At 41.0% G+C, this 15,225-nt stretch overlaps 1 protein-coding gene across 5 annotated transcripts in view; it reads right to left on the bottom strand.

Annotated features, from left to right (window-relative positions):
• Positions 1 to 15,225, bottom strand: part of LOC149178836 (zinc ion binding protein) — a 496,683-nt gene that overhangs the window by 254,157 nt on the left and 227,301 nt on the right. The window lies entirely within an intron of this gene.

Below are 15,225 nucleotides of genomic sequence, written 5' to 3'. Positions count from 1 at the left end.
TTTAGTTACTTATGCATGTTGATATTCAAATCTAAAGCTTGAAAAAAAAATTAAAGTACTCACATTCATATCTACATTCAAAAATTAGCATTGTATATGAGCAAGGTGTGTAGAGCTCTGACTTGCAGCATTCAAACTCCACATAGATCAGAGGCTTATTTTTGCAGATCTACACAAGGTTTATTTGCAGGCTGAGTTATGGCTTCCTCCTCCACTATTGTTCAAAAGGAAGACCGATTGGAAGGGTCCTCCAACTTCCATGTTTGGAAGATGAGGATCACTAACATCCTTCAAGAGCAAGAATTGCTCCACTTTATCAATTTTGAACCAGGGCACCCTACCTCCATTGTTGGGGATGCTACTTTTGATAGAAAGCAGGGAAAAGCAAGTAGAATTATATTTGATTTTGTGAAGGATAATGTCCTGGGGGTAATGACAGCTGCAATGACTCCAAAACAATACATAGAATCACCTTCCAGCTTGTATGAGAATTCTACAACAAGTAAATTTCCTAAAGCTAGAATAGGGAAAGATTGTTGCAGATTTCTGCTCAAAGATTAAGCAAATACGAGATCAACTTATAGTAGCTGGAGTCATAGTGGAAGATGATGATTTGGTGCAGGCCATTTATGATGGCCTTCCTCCTTCTTAGGGAACTTTCCTTTCAAGCATAAGTGGAAGAGTTGAAAAGCCTACATTTGAGAGACTTTGGCATGATTGTGTCGAAGAAGAAAGCAAAGTAATGATCAGAGAAGGAACCTCCAAGGAAGAGGGTCATGCACTTGCCAACAGAACAAGGAACAGAGGAAGGAGACCATCCTTCCAAGGGACTTCCACTCCCAAGAATGATCAAAAGGATAAAGGTAAAGTGCCCTATAAAGGTAAACACTTTGATATTTCAAAGATTAAATGTTATAATTGCAACAAATTGGGACACATGGCCAAAGGTTGCAGGTTTAGGAAGAGAGGTAATTAAAACAAAGGCAAACAATATCCTTCTACAGTTGAAGAAGAAGAACTAGGAGTTCTTTCCATGAACAACAAAGTGAAGGCAGAAGGAAAACTCGGGGATTTCGGCTCTCTCTCGTTTCGTGTCTTCCAAGCGAGACACGTGGCTAATTGATAGTGGTGCCTCCATCCACATGATAGGTTACAAAGAGATCCATACAAACTACAAGAATAAATCATTTGGTGTTCAGGTGGAATTAGGAGATGACTCCAATCATGAGATTATTGGAGTTGGGTCCATATCCTTACAACTAGATTCAAGATCTATTTTGCATCTTAAGGATGTTTTACATGTATCAGACATGAAGAAGAACCTTATTTCAATATCTACCTTGGAAAAGTAAGCCTTCAGAATTGCCCTTATAGATGAGCAAGCATATCTTTGGCTGAAAGAAAAAGGCATCCAAGAAGCTAAATGTTAAATTTGGCAACTAGGGCCAAACTTCACATTGGACAGCTCATATGAGGCAGCTCATACTTTTATAGGATTCCTCTCTCCGAGAGGTGTAGGATTGATCTAAAAGATCATCCCATTCTGACATGTACAAATGGAATTATGAATTTATTTTGATTATGGGCAAATTGTCAAAGTCGCCCAGCAAACTCATATAGGCTCAAAAGCCCAATAGTCACGTCTATTCATCCTCAACATTTGCATATAAATACATGGTGCCTCCTCCTTATTTGGACACACACACATCTTCTCTCTCCTTCATTGATTGGGTAACGAAATTCAAACGTTGTTCTCCACACATGCGAGGAAAAGGAAGGGTTTTTTGTTCCAGTCATTGACCAGAGTTGACCAAAATTGCAAAGGATGTTTTTGATTGCGTTGACCAAGAATTGGCCTGTTTGAGGTGCGGTTTTGGGTGAAGGAATTTTGTTTGAGCAGGCAGCAGTTCTAGGCACGAAATCCGAGGCAACTTTGACTCCTTCTAGACCAGAGTTGACTGTGCTCGGGCTAGCTACAACATTGACCTTTGTTGACCAGGTTTGACTGGACATTTTCGCACTGTTTTTTTGCTGATTAGACTTGTTATTGGAGGCTGAAGTTAATTTGGATTGACCGAGCGCAATTGAGGAAGAATTCTGCCATGTTGACTAGCATTGACTTTCTGGTTAGGGCCTTTTGTTTCTATTGTTTGATTGATCAGATTTTCACTGTAATTGGACAAGTGAATATTATACATTGTACTCTCTCTCTCTCTGCTGAACTTTTGAACAATTATAAGAAGAATTGATCAAGGGTTTCCCCACACTGGGGTTTGTCCCTGGCTGGTGCCATATCTTGTGTGCTCTTGCTTTGGCTAGTCTTCTACTGTTATTCTTTATGTTCTATCTACATTTTACTATTATGATGATGTGATTGTAAATTAGATATTGATACTCGGCTAATAAAGAAATTGTAGTAAAATTTCTCTAAGCATAGAACATACCATTGTTATCTAAAATTAACATGGGATTAGAGCTGAGGTGAAGACAAAGCCCAAGCAAGAGTGACAAGAACAATCACTAATCAAGGACAAGATTCAATGGCCTCCACATCCTACTTAAAGTCTGATGAAAAGCTTCATGATAAGTCTGATTATCATGCATGGAAGATGTCTCTTGATTTGACTTTAGAAGAGCAAGATGTTATGGATTATGTGCAGTGAAAGATTTCGGAACCTCCTTCAAATGCACCAGCTGTTGCTAAGGCAAAGTACAAGAATTGTGAAGTCAAAGACAAGAAGATCATCAGGGATTCTATTCATAAGCTTTTAGTTGCTTACATCTCTGATTTGAAGTTGAACACATCAAAGGAGATATATGACAGGTTGGTTGGCATGTTCAAATCTAGCAATGCAAACCAAGTTCTTTTCCTCAAGAACAAGTTGAAGGATATAAAGAAGGGAATAAATGAAGATATTCAATCCTACTTCATGAGGATTACTGAGATCAGAAATGATCTTCTTTCGATTGGAGAAGATATTGCTGATAGGGAGCTTAATCTCATTGCCCTTGGGGGACTCCCTCGTGAATAGCACGTGTTCAACACTACTATTCTTAACATAGACAGGATTCCAAGTTTTGAAGAATTCCTGACTAGATGTTCTCAAGAAGAAACAAGGATGATGGAACTAGATATGCCTTCAAATAGGAATGATCCTACTGCATTCTCCGCTCATGCTAAAAAGAAGAACAATGCAGGTTCAAACAAGCAATGTCAAGGAAGGTCGGGTTTCAAAAATGGAAGGAAGGGAAGATGCTTCATTTGCAACAAGTTTGGCCACTATGCTAGGGAGTGTCCTAATAGAAGGGATACACCTCATGATGATGACAACCACAACAACAACAATTTCAGGGGCAACAACAATCAAAGGAATGGCATATTCAACAACCGAGGAAAAAGGAATGCTCCTGCTCCTCATCAAGGAAATGGTCGCCCTCCCAAGAGATCAAGGAACACCAGGTATGATGAATCTAATGTTGTTGATAACAAGCAAAAAGAATTTTATCTTATATCTGCCCTCTCCACTGCATCTCCTCCAGACACTTTGGGAAATTGGTTGATTGATAGTGGTGCCTCAAGGCACTTCACTGGGTATAAGGAAGCTCTTTCAAATCTAATTGAAAATGATACAAATTTGGAAATTATCCTTGGAGACAATGCCACCTATCCCGTGAAGGGAGTTGGGAATGTTACTCTTCAATTGAATCAAGGTAACACCATTCATCTACAAGAAGTACTATATGTACCCGATCTAAAGAAGAACCTGGTATCTATCTCGGCAATGGAGGACAAAGGATTCAAGGTGGTGTTCATCAATGGAAAGGTACGTGTGTGGAATAAAAATTTCAAAGATGCATTTACACTTGGCTTCAGTGTTGATAGCGTATATCCAGTTGGAGGAAGCCCACTGGGAGCTATGTCATGCGACACATCACTTCAATCCGAATAATGGCACCAAAGGTTTGCTCACCTACATTATAAGGCTCTACCTGATGTGAGGAAGATGGTGACAGGGATGCCCGAATTTAAAGTAGAACATGAAGGTGTTTGTCAGGGGTGTGCCGAAGGAAAGCATACAAGGGGACCATTCCCCTCCAGTGATAGCAATACTATTGACATATTGCAATTGATTCATTCTGATCTATCTGGTGCAATGCCCGTGAACTCATTGCGAGGATATTTATATTATGTTATCTTTATGGATGACTTCTCTCGCAAGACTTGGACATATTTCTTGAAGAGGAAGGACGAAGTATTCTCATGGTTCTGTTCTTTCAAAGCTTTGGTCGAAAATCAAACCAGGAAGAAGATCAAAATATTGAGGATCGATAATGGAACCGAATACGAATCAAATGAGTTCAAAGACTATTGTAGAGAAGTTGGCATTAAGAGGGAGACTACTACCGCATATACTTCTGAGCAAAATGTTGTTGCTGAAAGGAAGAATTGTTCTATCGTAGAAGCCACTTGTGCCATGCTTCATGATCAAAGCCTTTTGAAGCTCTTATGGTCCAAAGCTGCAAACATCGTCGTGCGTGTTCAAAATAGATGCCCTCATCAAGCGTTGGACTCCAAAACTCCTGAAGAAGTTTTCACTGGTAAGAAACCTGAGGTTTCTCACTTTAGAATTTTTGGTAGCCTCGTATATTTTCTTGTCCCGAAACAAAGGAACATTTGTGGGCTACAGTGAAACTTCTAAGGCATATAGAATCTATGTGCCTGGTCAAAGAGAAAAGGAGATAAGTCATGTTGTCACCTTCGATGAGGATGTTTCCGTTGGGAAGATTAGTAACCTTCCTCTTCCAAGGAAGGACAAAGAAGCATATTCAGGGAAGCAGGGAGAACCACAAGATGATTCAATGCTCGATGTTAAAGGACCAATGGATCCCATTGATCCACCCCCTCATGAGCCCTCAAAAAGGAGACCCCCATGGCTTAGGGAGACTCTCGAAGATGAAGAGAGACATGTTGCACCAAGGGGGACATTTCGTGAAAGAAAGAAGCCGAATAGGTACCAAGGGTACTTAACTGCAATGAGCACCATTGTTCAATCTGAGCCTTGAACATTCGAAGAAGCTGCAAAGCACCAAGTTTGGAAATATGCAATGAACGAAGAGTATGAGTCGATTACGAAGAATGATGTTTCGGATGTGGTCCCTAGACCCAAGGACAAATCCGTTGTCACCTCGAAATGGCTCTACAAGATCAAGCATGGAGCTGATGGAAGTGCTAAAAAGTTCAAGGCCAAATTTGTTGCTCAAGGCTTCTCTCAAAAGGAAGGTGTAGATTATGATGAGATATTTGCACCAGTTGCCCACTACACTACCATCCATTCGATCATTGCCCTTGTTTCCTCGCAAGGATGGAATCTACACTAGATGGATGTCAAGACTGCCTTCTTGCATGGTTCTCTTAAGGAGGAAGTCTATGTAGAACAACCTGAAGGGGTCAAAGTTCAAGATCATCAGACACATGTATGCAGGTTGAAGAAAGCCCTCTATGGGTTGAAACAAGCACCCCGGGCTTGGTATGAGAGGATCAATAGCTATCTAATGAAACTGGGATTTACGAGAAGTGAAGTTGATCCAAACCTTTACTTTAAGATTGAGAATGATAGACCTCTCATCTTGCTACTCTATGTGGATGATCTCTTTCTGACAAGTGCAAACCCTCTTATTCATCAATGGAAGAGGGAGTTGGCTTCCGAATTCAAGATTAAGGACCTAGGATTGATGCATTACTTCCTAGGGTTGGAGGTCTGGCAAAAGCCAGGTGAGATTTTCCTTTCTCAAGGAAAATATATTGTGAAGATACTTGAAAGATTTGGGATGGTGGACTACAAGTCCGTGACTACTCTGATGGAACTTAACTTCAAGAAGTTATGCAGAAGTGTTGTTGGGCCTGATTTGGGAAATCCTTCAGAGTATCATCAACTCATGGGGGCTCTGATGTTCTTGGTGAACTCCTGTCTAAACATATGCTTTGCGGTGAATACATTGAGTCAGTTTATGGTCAAGCCTCATCACATACATTGGATTACGGCAAAGAATCTCTTGAGATATCTTTGGGGCACAATCACTTATGGACTGAGATACACTACCAGGAATGTGAGGCTCCATGGTTACTTTGATGTAGATTGGGCTGGCAATGTGGTGGATCGTAAAAGCACATTTGGATGTTGCTTCTCTCTAGGTTCTGCTTCGATATGAGGGATGAGCAGGAAGCAGAAGTCGGTTGCATTAAGCACTACTGAGGCTGAACACATTGTTGCTAGTATGGCCTCTTATGTAGTTGTTTGGTTGAGGAAGTTCTTTAGTGAGTTGTTTGGACATGTGTTGGATACCACCATGATCTCCTGCGACAACCAAAATGGGATTCGTCTTTCGAAAAAGCCCATGTTTCATGACCGCTCCAAGCATATTGATATCAAGTACCACTTTATTCGAGATATGGTACAATGGGGAGCAATAAGGCTCCAACACATTGGGACTAATGGTCAAGTTCCGATATTCTTACGAAGTCCCTAGGGAAGGTCAAATTCTTAAGAGTGGTGACACACTCTCTATTATTGGAGATTGACTTCAGGTCAGTGGAGAATGGTATGAAACATTCTCGATCATTTCTTTCTTCTTCATAATTCCGCAGACCAAAGTAGAACAGGGACAGGGATGGTACAGATTGTCGGACAGTTTGGCAGGGGAAGTTCTCCCTAGTTGAGAGGGAGTGTTAAATTTGGCAACTAGGGCCAAACCTCACATTGGACAGCTCATATTTCTATTGGATTCCTCTCTCCAAGAGGTGTAGGATTGGTCTAAAAGATCATCCCATTTTGACATGTACAAATAGAATTATGAATTTATTTTGATTATGGGCAAATTGTCCGCCCAGCAAACTCATGTAGGCTCAGAAGCCTAACAGTCGTGTCTATTCATCCTCAACGTTTGCATATAAATACATGGTGCCTCCTCCTCATTTGGACACACACACACACACATCTTCTCTCTCCTTCATTGATTGGGTAACGAAATTCAGAGGCTGCTCTCCACACGTGCGAGGAAAAGGAAGGGTTTTTTGTTCCAGTCGTTGACCAAAATTGTAGAGGTTGTTTTTTACTACGTTGACCAAGCACTGACCTGTTTTAGGTGCGGTTTTGGGTGGAGGAATTATGTTTGAGCAGGCCGCAGTTCTGGGCACGAAATCTTCGGCAGCTTTTTGACTCCTGTTTGACCAGCGTTGACTGTGTTAGGGCTAGTTGCAGCGTTGACCTTTGTTGACCAAGTCTGACCAGATTTTTTCGCACTGTTTTTTGGTTGATTAGACTTGTTGGAGGTCGAAGTTGACTGGGATTGACCGAGTTGAATTGAGGAAAAATTTTGCCCTGTTGACAAGTGTTGACTTTCTGGTTAGGGCTTTTTGTTTCTGCTATTTGATTGATCAGATTTTCACTATAATTGGACAAGTGAATATTATACATTGTACTCTCTCTCTCTGCTGAACTTTTGAATAATTTTAAGAAGAATTGATCAAGGGTTTCCCCACATTGGGGTTTGTCCCTGGCTGGTGCCATATCTTGTCTCCTCTTGTCTTGGCTAGTCTTTTACTGTTGTTGTTTATGTTCTATTTGCATTTTACTATCATGATGATGTGATTGCTAAACTGGATATTGATATTGGGCTAATAAAGAAATTGAAGTAAAATTGCTCTAAGCATAGAACATACCAATGTTATCTAGAATTAACACTAAAGCAATTGGAATCTGCAACGGTGGACTTTACAAGCTCACTGGCTATCCCATTCAAGCTCTTGTTCAAAATACTTTCAGAAACAGCGAGCTTTCGCATAGGAGGTTTGGTCTGAGCTTTCGCATAGGAGGTTTGGCCATCTCTTCCACAAGGCACTTCCATATCTGCATCACATGGCAAGAGGCTTGCCCCATATTTCACTTTTAGAAAATGAAGTTTGCAAAGGGTGTTTGCTTGGGAAAAATATAAAGAAAACATTTAATAGCATTGATAGAAGATCTAAAGATATCCTAGAGCTACTTCATTCAGATATATGTGGTCTTATGACTTGTCCTTCTTTGAGTGGTTATTTGTACTATGTATCTTTTATTGATGACTTCTCCATAAAATGTTGTGTGTATTTCATGAAAAACAAGAATGAGACCTTTGAGAAATTCAAAGAATTTAAAGCCCTAGTGGAAAATCAAACTGATAAGTAGATTAAAACTCTTAGGTCTAATAGTGGGGGGGAGTATGAATACCATCGTTTTATGGATTTCTGTAAAGAACATGGCATAAGAAAACAATTGACTACACCTTATAATCCTCAAGAAAATGGCGTAGTTGAGAGGAAAAATAGAACCCTTGTTGAAGCCTCCAAAGCAATGATGTTTGACCAAGATATTCCTATCTCTCTTTAGGTTGAAGCTACCAAGACAGTTGTTTACATTCAAAATTGTAGCCCTCATTCCATTCTCAAGGATAAAACACCTGAAGAAACCTTCACTAGAATCAAGTCTGATGCAAGCCACTTTAGAGTCTTTGATTGCCCAATTTACATTCATGTTCCCAAGGACAAGAAGTCCAAACTTGAACCCTCTGGGATAAAAGGCATATTTGTGGGATATAGTGATTCATCCAAAGCCTCCAGAGTTTATATACCTCGTCAAAGAAAAATGGAGGTGAATCGCGATGTCACCTTCCATGAAGAAGCAGCATTTAGAAAGTCAAAAGGACTTCAACTTGAAACCGAAAATGAGCCTACCTCTCCTCCTGCTGAAAGTTTAGGTTCAAGGAGTCAGAGGGAGAGAAACCAAGATGATCCCATGGATCATGACTTGTCTCTTGAGCCTGCTGAAGTCTTAGAAAAATCACTTGAAGAAGCTCATGTTAAAAGAAAACCATCTTGGGCCAACAAAATTCTACAAGTAGCAAAAAAGATAGTTGCTCCCAAAGGCCCATTCAGGGAAAGCAAAAGACCCCACGGGTATGGTGGCTATGTAGCACTTGTTAGCAACTTAAGTGAATCTGAACCTTCTACTTTTAATGAAGCAAATAAATTGCAAGTCTGGAAAGATGCAATGCTCAAAGAATATAAATCTATAATGAAGAATGATGTATGGGATATTGTTCCAAGACCTACTGATAAATCAGTTGTTTCATCTAAGTGGATATACAAGATTAAACATGTTGCAGATGGTAGCATTGAAAAGTTTGAGGCAAGGTTTTTTGCCCGTAGTTTCACCCAAAAGGATGGCATTGATTATGATGAGACATTTGCGCCAGTGGCAAGGTCTACTTTTATTCGTACAATCATTTCTCTAGCCTCTATATTTGGTTGGAATTTACATCAAATGGATGTCAAAACAATTTTTCTAAATGGAAATGTAGAGCGGGAAGTTTATGTTGAACAGCCATAAGGCTTTATTTTGCATAGCAAAGACTCACATGTATGCAGGCTAAGGAAGGCTTTGTATGACCTTAAACAAGCTCCTCGGGCATGGTATGAAACCATGGACAATTTTCTTAAAGATTTGAGCTTTCAAAGCAGTGATGTTGATTCTAACTTGTATCTTAGGATGATCAAGAATCAACCTCCATTTGTAGTGCTATATGTTGATGATCTCTTTCTAATAGGAGAAGACCACTTAATTGAGTGGTGTAAAAAGGAATTCACAGAAGGATTTGAAATGAAAGATCTTGGCCTTATGCATTACTTCCTTGGGTTGGAAGTCTGGCAGAACAAAGATGGTATCTTTTTGGCTCAGGGAAAATATATTGTGGACGTCCTAAAGAGGTTTGGAATGCTTGAATTTAAGTCAATGGCTACACCAATGATCACCAACCTCAAGAAACTACATGACTTGACTCAGACACAGGATTAGATATAGTGCACCCCGCTATGTACAGGCAACTAATCGGCTACTTGTTGTATCTAACTCATACTCGGCCTAATACATGTTATTCAGTGAGTGCGCTAAGTCAATTTATGGCCAAGCCTAGACAGAGACATTGGGTTGCTACAAAGCATATTTTGAGGTATCTGAAAGGGACCATTACCTATGGTCTAAGTTACTCTTCCAACAGTGGTATTTCTTTGCATGGTTATGCAGACTCAAACTGGGCTGGAAGTCCAGTAGACAGGAAGAGCACAACAGGTTATTGTTTCAGTCTTGGATCAGCCATGATTTCCTGGTCCAGTAGAAAACAAGGGTCCATTGCCCATAGTACAACAAAGGCTGAATATATTGCAACAAGTGATGCATGCAAGGAAGCAATGTGGCTCAAGAAGTTGATTTCTGGGTTGTACAAAACTCGGCTAGAGACTATAGTCCTCTTTTGTGACAATCAAAGTTGCATAAAACTAGCTGAGAATCCAATGTTCCATGAAAGAATGAAGCACATAGACTTGAAGTTTCATTATGTAAGAGACATGGTCCAAAGGAAAACAGTCAAGCTACAGTACATAGCAACACAAGAGCAGGTTGCAGATATCCTGACCAAGCCCTTGCCAGTAAAACAGTTTGCGCACCTAAGAGGCAAGCTTCGAGTTGAGGAGGATGCCTCCCTCTCTGAGAGGGAGTGTTGAAAATAGCAACATCGGAAGTTATTCTCCAATTAGAGGCCTTAAATGGCCACCCTGAATCTAGCCAGGGAAGATTTGGAGAATCAATAAATCCTATGAGTTACTACAAAAGTCAAGGTGAAGGTAGAAGCCTTGTCAGCTTTGACAAGAGCAGGGATGAAGGAGCTACTAGTGGATGTCTGGTGATCCATGTGCAAAATCCAAGGCAATGTCTTATGAGCTCTTTGAGCAACAATCAAGACTAAGTCTAGCAAGAGTCAGGACGAATGAAGAAGCCTTGTGAGCTAGTATTGGCATGTGTGATGGACTCCTTGGCTTGTTGTGATGTGACTACCTAAGACCTTGCCCCTCCTAGACTTACTCCAACAAGTGTCCAAGTTGTAGTACTAAATGATCAAATTGAAAAGACCTTCTTATTATTGTTATCTTGAACATAAGTACTTAATTGTCACTGCAGGTGAATAGATCATGCTGGTTGAGAGAGTGATAAGATGTCTATGTAAAAGCCTTGAGTCATGTAAAAGTGTTTGTCATGTAAACTCCTAGTCCTACTGACTAGTTGAGATGTTATAATGTAATGTTATGATGTAAAGGCTAAAAGCCTAAGTTTGCCTAATTTTATGAAGGCATTATTATATTAAATATGTCAATGTAAAATTTGAAGAGGGGTGGTGCACCTGTGTCTAGGGAGAACAACTTAAGCTGTTAACCCCTCTCACATGGAGTCTTCTAGAAGGATCATGAAGCTTATCCAATGTCAATCCAAGATTAGATTTGGGCACTCCATTCTATCCAAGAGAAATGATAAAAGGACCAACAGAAAGCAATTTGTTACACAAGTTCATTTTCTACAGTTTTTCATCAACACGGGTTTTATGGGGCGAGTTACAAAACTGAGCATAACTTGAGCTATAGAGGTCCAATCAAGGTGATTCTAATTGGATCTGGAAGTTGAGACAAGGACGTTCCTAGATCCATAGAATGCTCAGTCGGATTCAGCCCTTAAGGCAGGCATCTGCACTGCTAAAGTGACACACCTGATTCTATCAAATTTCTGTAGAATTTCTGAAACAGGATGTGTGGAAAAGGGTTTGATTTACAGGGTTTCTGCTCCGGATCTTGGTGAGCGCTAAGTAGATCTTGGATCTACTCTCCAAATCACACTTAACCCTCCTAAGAGCCCAAGGTTTCAAGTTCTCAGTTGTTAGATATAGGCATTCAAAGTTTAGCAGTCATTTCGCCCAAATCTGGTTTATTTTTCTGCAGTGCACCCAAGTAATCTTCAGATCTACTTCATACAAGCTCAGATCTAGTCTGGATTGCTTCAAAACTGACATCTTTGGCTCAATGCAAGTTGATCCAAGTCATTTGTACCTGCATGCAATAAGTTTCAACTTAGTTACAGCTTCATTTGTCTCCAGTCGTCCTCTCTCCCAGCAAACTGTACTGTAGCACCCTCAAGAAGGGTTTTGTACCTGCAAATTTGTTTAAGAGCTATAAAGTAAGAAGGTCTTTGTTGGGGTTTTCTCCCTTATTGGGTTTCCCCAAGGTAAATCTTATGTACTGGTACGCTTGAGTACTTTTACAGTTTATTTCAGTTACTTATGCATGTTAATATTTAGATCTAAAGGTTGAAAAAGAATTTAAAGTACTCACATTCATATCTGCATTGAAAAATTAACAAATTTGGGGGTACTCGGTAGCAGTGTTTTCCCAGCAATGCGTATATCTAGCCAGAGAGCCACTTGCACCACTTGGAGGGCTTTCCCATCACATAGAATTAGCCCAAACCATTTCAAGGTTTTGTGGGTTTTAGGAGAGGACTCTGGTTCTAATGTTTCAAGGCATTCCAATCGGTATTCAGAGCAAAACCTTCAGTTCCAGTTGGTAGCCAACAACAGATTTTCTGGGCAGTGTGAATTTCCTCTTTTGGGGCCATTTCCTCATCTGGGTTCGACACATATCACCTAGGCTTTGCATAGCTTGCATAGCAAACCCAAATTCAATCCTTCCTACTCATTTATGTACCCAGATTTTCATCATCAATAAAATGGCCCAGTTGTTCTACTAGATTTCCTTGTTGTTCTGATTTGCGTGCACGATTTTTAATTTATCTTGTTGTTCCTAGCTAATTGTTCTGGTATTTAATGTTAATTTCCAGTTAAGAATACCACAGTGGTATTAGAGCATGTTCTTGGCTATTTGTGGGCACAAAAACTAGTGATGCCACCGTGTTTTGGGGGTGTTGTCTTTCACAGAGGCATGGGTCCAGGCAGAAGACGACATGGCAAAGGCCAAGCGCTGACACTTTTTCAAATACTGGAGTAGAGCATGCCAAATTGTGTGAGTTCTAGGACAAAGACCAAATGGAGAACCAAGAATAGCCTGAACAGGGAGGAAAGGAACTGACATTAGCAGAGTTGGCCAGGCAGTAGAAATTCATGATGGACATGCTAGCGCAGCTGGCTAGTGTGCATTTGCAAAACTAGAGGAGGCTCAACTATGGATCCCGAACTAATGAAGGGAGCCAAACACATTAACGCGAAACCATCCGAAGACCCCGCCTGTAAACAATCATTCCAGTCGTCCCACTATGCCCCAATTTGTACATGGGCCATCACGAGAACCTGATTCATTCACAGCTTTGTTACGGTCCTTCTCAAAAGGGATTGATGAGTATGATGTGTTGGACCCAAGGATCAAAATGGGCATGTATTTTGGGGAGTGTTACCCACCACTTGTGTGTGACACCCATAGGAGAAATTTTTCTCCTAGATGGTCCTCAGTCGGCAACCCCTTGTAGCCACCAAATAGGTCAATATGCCATCATCTCCGCCACTTGAGCTAGCCATTATGCTCCCTCAACAATCTGTTATGATCATACCTTTGAAGGTATGGCTTTCATTATGTAGTTGTGCATTTTTGCTTACTTATCATGGACACTTTTAGGCATGGATTATTGGGGGGATTCAACAGAAAGAATGGGCTTGGTTTGTACTCTTGTCCCTTTGTCCAATTTGGTGGTTAACGTTGTATCCTAGTCTCGTGGAATCTCCTTTATTGGCTGCCAGCTTTAGGAATGACACTACATGGGAAATCCCAATTCTGGTTGTGTGGTCCCACTTCCTGACATCACATACATCACTCCCCTCCACTCATTATAAACCCTTTTCACATATTTCCCAGCCAAGTCCACATTTGTCCATTTTGTCCACAAGGAGTCAGCCTGCCCCTCCCCTTGTCCACACTTTCGGTTGGGCGTGGAACGATACCCCGGAGGTTGATGCAGCTAAAAATAAAGTAAACAACATAATTTGACCACTCCAAACAGGAAATATACCACGAAATGCAAAAGATGGTCGAGACATAAAAATTTAGCACGTGGGCAAAAGCCAAACATGAACTTTACCCCTATCATTATGGCTATCACCCTAGTTCCTAAGGCCCCCTATATTGGCCCCCTACATCATTAAGGAACCCATGATTGTCCCTACCCCTGGTGGGCGATGAACTATCCAACCTTAAGGGGATATTCACTGCTATATCATTCACATCATGCTCTCATCCCCTAGAGCCCTGAGTAGTCATAAAAGAAAAATCAATAAAAAGGTAAATGGCATATGAAAAAGGGTGCAAAAACAAAGGTTGGGGTAACTCATGTACCATGATTGCTCGCTCCTACATCTACACACCCAAGTGTGGGCTTCCCTCATCATAGCTACCCTTGTACTATGGCATGCAGCTTGGACCCTTCCCTTGATGCCCCATTTCATTACATCATTATTTCACATGACAACGGCCATATGACAGATGTACCATGGCCCCGTCACTTCCTTAGAGGTTGTGTTACCGCTCAAACTGGCAGTGCTCCTAAAAGGGGATACTTGGAGGGCTACCACCAGATCAAGGGCAATAATGGAGTAATAGCCCACTGTCACCTCAACTATGGCTCCCTACTCTTTACGAACTTTCACCGATGGGAGGATACCTGATACAATAAGGACCACGAAATGAATAGGTCAATCATAGGGTCAGGGGAGATCCTAGGGACCTATTCACAAGAGAGGCTCAAATGTATGGCTTGCTTGCTTTGGAAGGCAAGGTTGAAGGCTATCGAGGAAGGGCTCAAGGAGAATTTCAAGGTTTAGGTTTAGGGTATATATCTTATAATGGAGGTCCCTAAACCCTAAAATTCTTGTGAAGGCTCTGATTCCAAGTGATCTTTGAACAATTATCCTTAACAGTGTGTGGGACCACACAAGACCAAGTGGACTTAGGGTTAGGCCAAGGAGGTAGGGTTAGGAAACCAATGATATACTTGACCTAATCAGGGAGGAGAAGGGGATCAAGCAAGGAATTTTCAATGAAAGGTAATGCAATGATCCTAGTGAGGTTTCTAGCCTAAGGAAACCAAGGGCAAGAATCAATCTTCAAGCTAGGGCTTGTGATCTCTCAAGATCCCATTGTCAGAATCTCATAAAATTTGGAGGGCTTCTTGAGAACACACCAGCACAGTTGCGGACCAAAAATCGAAGTGTTTGGATGGCTAGATTGTGCGATAATTGATGCACTAGGTGACCTATGTAGGCTAGGCCTTGAAAAGGGGGGGAAGGTGAAAGCAATAAGCTTTGAGGTGA

This window comes from Pinus tabuliformis, chromosome 4_1 (genome assembly GCF_031772625.1).
Source record: "Pinus tabuliformis cultivar Carrire ecotype Pingquan chromosome 4_1, CPIR1, whole genome shotgun sequence".
In the NCBI taxonomy this organism is placed as follows: domain Eukaryota; kingdom Viridiplantae; phylum Streptophyta; class Pinopsida; order Pinales; family Pinaceae; genus Pinus; species Pinus tabuliformis.
The sequence above is the reverse complement of the archived record's forward strand: the minus strand, read 5'-3'. Positions and strand labels throughout refer to the sequence as shown.